Consider the following 4867-nt stretch of genomic DNA (forward strand, 5'->3'; position numbering starts at 1 on the left):
AGTACTTCTAAGATTCCATCCCGCTGTGGGTGTCCTATAGATGAAAAATTAAATACATCAATTGTATCTCATCTGCATGGCTCTCCCTTACAGAGTCAGCCTGGTCTGCTATGCTGGATCTAGGATTCAGCGGGACCTCCATCCACAGGAAACCAACAACCAGCTGGGAGGCTTTCTGCCACCCTGAATACCCCTCACGTCACCAGCGTTTGGAAACCAGACTGCATAGGACCTGGTTAGTGGTCAGGTGGAAGATCACCAAGAAAGAGCATGGATCTCCAGCTGCAGCTTGAATCTGGCTTGAAAACTATGAAAGCTGTTCCTGCCAGCCCGAGCTAGCTATACTGGGTCAGATGGATCAAGGCTCTGACTCAGAAGAAGGCAGATTCCTGCCTTACTGGAATGGTGAAAACAGCACCATCTCTTTTTAACATTTCTGCATCTTCCAGAGAAGATGTTCCTTCTAAGATCGCTCTGGAGGTGCCTGTATCTTTTTTTGGGGGGGGAGGGAAAAACAAATCAGCATGTTTTTCTTTTGCTTTGAAGTCCAGGATTTTACTCACATGCTAATGGAGCTGATTGATTAATTGACTTATATAATTCACCGACAACTCTCTTCTTTAATCGGGTGACAACTCCAATTTTCATGTTTCAGGCCACTATGAAAGTCCTTTTTTAAAAAAAGAATTTTTTCCTGTGCGGAGTGTTGATTGAAAACAGGGTAAAGAAAAGAAACCAATCTGGTCCGTTTGCATCTGTTTCAAAAGAAACAATTTCTTTTTATTTCCTGTTTTTCTCCCCCCCCCAAATCTCCCTTCCGAGAACAATCAGAGAGTGTCTGAAACACCCCTTTTAAGAAACCAGCCCATTTGTTTGAATGCATGACAAACCCAACAACGGTTTCCTCCAACGGAGTCCATGAAGATATTTATATATAATTTATCTTGCGAAGTTGTCATCTGCCAAAAGGGGCCCCCCGCGGCGCAGCAAGATTCTCTTGCTACTTAAGGGAGAATTACGTGATTAAATTGAGACCTGAAAAGTTTTGAACAAGCACCGGAGAAGAAAAGGGTCCCTCTTAAGGGCCTTAATGAAGTGGGCTCAGCCCTCCTGCAACATCAACTTAGCCTTGTGTCCTTTGTTTTCCCTCTGGTTAATCACCGTCCGGAGCTGCAGTGCGGACCACCGGTTTCCAATAAACCATAAAAGGCAGATCGGAAAGCATTGTCCCCTTGCGCGGGGCTTAGCAGACAGCAGCTGAATTGAACCTGTTTAAAGTCACAACAGTCAAGGAGTGGAAAAAGGGGGCCACGTCCTCAGCTGGTGGGTCGGCCGGTGGAGGGGAAGGGCCGAGGACGGGGGGCCAAAATCCTGAAAAGTAAATTAGCGTCTTTGGACATAATTGATGGCGTCCTCGGCAAAAGGGCCACGTCAAGGCTCCGGGCCGTGGTAGGGAGTCAGACATGTGGACAGGGGCTGCGGGAAGGCAACGGCAGCCAACGGGCTTTGATTTTTCTCTAGGCCGAGCCATGGCATCTTTCCCTCTGAAAAAGAGGCACATCAACCCCCCAAAAAAGACCTGGGAAAGCTCAAATTAAGCCAAGTGAACACCAGCTTGGAAAAAAGCATGTGTCCCCAAGAAGGTTGACAGTTGACACCCAACCAACCAACGCACAGTTGTGTCTTTCTGCACTCTCAGTTAGGCTGATCAGAGAGAAGCCCCTTTTCCATCAAGGGAATATTTAAAATAACTAGAGACATGAAAATAAATCAGCCTGGAGTAGCAGAGTTCTCCCTCCCCTGCCCTGTTTGCTAGTCTTTTCCATCACACACCCCAAGCCGTACCTTTCAAATGCTCCTGACATCCCCTGGAAATTGCCTTCCTTAGACATTGCCTTCACACTGGAGGAGAAAGCTTACTTTATTAGGTGTGTCCCATCTTTCATTTGAATATGGATCATAGTTTGTTTTTTTCAGAGCCGCTATCAGTTAGACACTCAGGATTGCTAATGTCGATTTTTCTGTTCCACCGTCGTTCCTGGTCAAACGGTGTTTGAAGGTTTCTTCCAGGATTTCAAAAGCCTGCATGACCTCAGAATAAATATTAATTTATTATTTGATGTAATAATTTCTGCGTCATAATTGTATGTTTTTATCTATGCATTTGGAAGCCGCCTAGAGTGGTCGTAAGACCAGATGGACAGGGTATATAAATAAATAAATAAATAAATAGACTACAATTAAAAATGTCCTCTGATGAGTGAAAGGTAACAGACTGTTTGCAACAAGTTCCATGTTCTTCACAACACAGCTACATTTCAAAATTTTAAAAGCCAGCATTACCATCCGTCATGGGTTTTGTGTGTAGATTTTCCCCTTTCGGTGTAGCCAGTAACAACTTCTACTTACTTGACCTCAGAAAAGTGAAGTAACATTTTGAGGCATTCGGGGGTAATTTCTCAAGATTTATCAATCTACAAGTTTCTTTCCACGAGATATAATGAGAAGGAATAAATTAAGTAGGCCAGGGATAACAACAAAAAGCCTTCTTCAGTTGTAATGGATAACACACATTGTCTTGGAATGATCAGGAGGAAACAGCAGCAGGGAAAAGAGAAGGTGTGAATTTACATCAATAAATTATTATTATAATAATAGCATCATCATCATCATCATCATCATCATCATCATCATCTAAGATAATCATCTTATAACTGCCGGGCTGGAAGGGGATATCTGTCTAGATGTGTGGGGTACATAAATAAATAAATAGATAGATAGATAGATAGATAGATAGATAGATAGATAGATAGATAGATAGATAGATAGATAGATAGATAGATAGATAGATAGATAGATAGATAGATAGATAGATAGATAGATAGATAGATAGATATTGCTTTATTTTAATGCTGCTGAGAATATATCACATATTAAACTTCTCAGCATTGTAATCAGAGTCTTATATTGTCAACGATATCTGGAAGAGGTGAATAAACATTTCCATTCTCTACAGTAACTAAATGAGTCCTTTGGTTTACAATATTTGGATCTCCATTTTGGAGAGACAGTAAAGATGGCTCCCTGGGGTTTCCTGCTTGAGACAGTCCTTCACCTGTGGCCAGAGATATTTTGTACCTGTGCCAGGAACAAATGATGCAGGCCCGTCCTCTGATATCCTCTCTTTCGCCAAGATGTAAAGGACCTCCTGCCTGGTCCAGAGCATAAAATCTCCCACTGGGATAGAAAGCAACAACTTCTCCATCAGGAACATTATTCTTCCTTCTCTCCTGCATATCCACCAAGACTATTCTTGGCTTGCACCCCTTAAAATCTTTCAGAAGGTCCTGAGATTCTGGTGGCTTGATTCGGACAGTTTTCCTCTTCGCCTAAATACAGACATGACAATAGAGCTGAATAGGATTGTTTGAATCATCAGGCCAAGCAGGACCTCCGGCTTGCAGTCAGCTTTCTGTTTTCAGAGATGAGAATCCACGGTTTTCTCCCCAGGCGTCGTCCGACACCTCCACACCTTCTAAAACTGTGGTCCTCAAGCTTGGATGTCCAGATGTTCTTGGACAACAACTTCCATGAATCTGTGAAGCAGTAAGGACAGTTTCTCAGAGTGAATCAGCCTGGTTGATCCCATACTCCACCTTTCCGATCAGGGAGGATGTTTTCCTTCATTCCTTCCCCCATGGAACTGTGATGGAAATCTGGCAATCCAGAAGCAATAACAATTCCAGACACTGGGAGCAAACGAAAAGGACATTGAATCAACACGGCTAATTTTCTATCCTTTCTTAAACCCACCTGAAAATTATATATAACCTATTCTTTTCCATGGTCCAGCAACCACATAGGTGTTATCCTTCCCTGATGCAGGTTCTGTAATGGGCAGATGAAGTTCAATCACATCCTAAAATAAAGAAATAAAAACCTAATAGAAGAAAACAACAACGACACAATGATGCCGGTAGACAGCCAGATTCATGGGACTTCAAGCACACCCATTTTGTTTGATTTCAAAACTTAAACAACACCAAACCTTGTTAATATTCTTTTAGGGATCTCCCAGTAGGACTAGGAACAAGGTCTGCCTAGAATCTTTGTTGTTGAGAAGGAGATGACAATCGTGGGCTAAACAACTCAGAAGTTGTTTTGTGAATGGCCCTATGACAGGGGTGGGCAATTAATTTCTATAGGGGGGGCACATGAAAAATCTGAACTGTGTCCGGGGGCCGAACCAACTTTACTTTAAAATAAAATGAAACAGTGATGTTATGATTGTTTTTATTTTAAACTTGCTAATCTTCACAAATACTAAATACTGTAGGTTTTTTGCAGTATGTTAAAGATAAGCAACTGATCAACTTTAGAGAAAAAGCCATAAATGGTTTTGATGTTCAAAACTGTCCACGGGCCGGAGAGGAGCGGCTCACGGGCCATATGTGGCCCTCGGGCCGCACTTTGCCCAGGTCTGCCCTATGAGCTGTCTGAAATGCCCACAGAGTTGAGGATTTCAGGCTTTCGTTCCCAACCTTGGGTCCCCAGTTGTCGTTCTTGGGCTACAACTCCCAGAAGTCCTGGCCAGCACAGCTAGTGGGTGAACTCATCTGGGAGTTTAAGACCAAGAACATCTGGAGACCCAAGGTTGGGAACCACTGCTCTACATGAAAGATGCTATGGATGGTTCCATGGGCTAGATATTATGGAAGCATGCACCATACTTTTGGGATATTGGAGGGGACCCAGTACACCATTTAGTACAACGCTTGCTCAGTGTAGGAAATAGAAGTGAAAGGACCCCAAATGGCTTGTTTGGCTTCTCCTTGTACAGTTATCAAGCTGCTGATCCCCTCCAGAG

At 43.0% G+C, this 4867-nt stretch overlaps 1 long non-coding RNA gene across 1 annotated transcript; it reads right to left on the reverse strand.

Moving 5' to 3' along the window:
• Nucleotides 1–1963: 1963 nt before the first annotated feature.
• LOC144584512 (uncharacterized) lies at nucleotides 1964–4591 on the reverse strand. Its single transcript, XR_013538813.1, has 2 exons — nucleotides 3814–4591; nucleotides 1964–3596 (listed from the first exon to the last, which is right to left on the reverse strand). It is a non-coding gene; the product is annotated as an uncharacterized LOC144584512 (long non-coding RNA).
• Between the last annotated feature and the right edge of the window lie 276 nt (nucleotides 4592–4867).

This window comes from Pogona vitticeps, chromosome 11, assembly GCF_051106095.1.
Source record: "Pogona vitticeps strain Pit_001003342236 chromosome 11, PviZW2.1, whole genome shotgun sequence".
Classification (NCBI taxonomy): domain Eukaryota; kingdom Metazoa; phylum Chordata; class Lepidosauria; order Squamata; family Agamidae; genus Pogona; species Pogona vitticeps.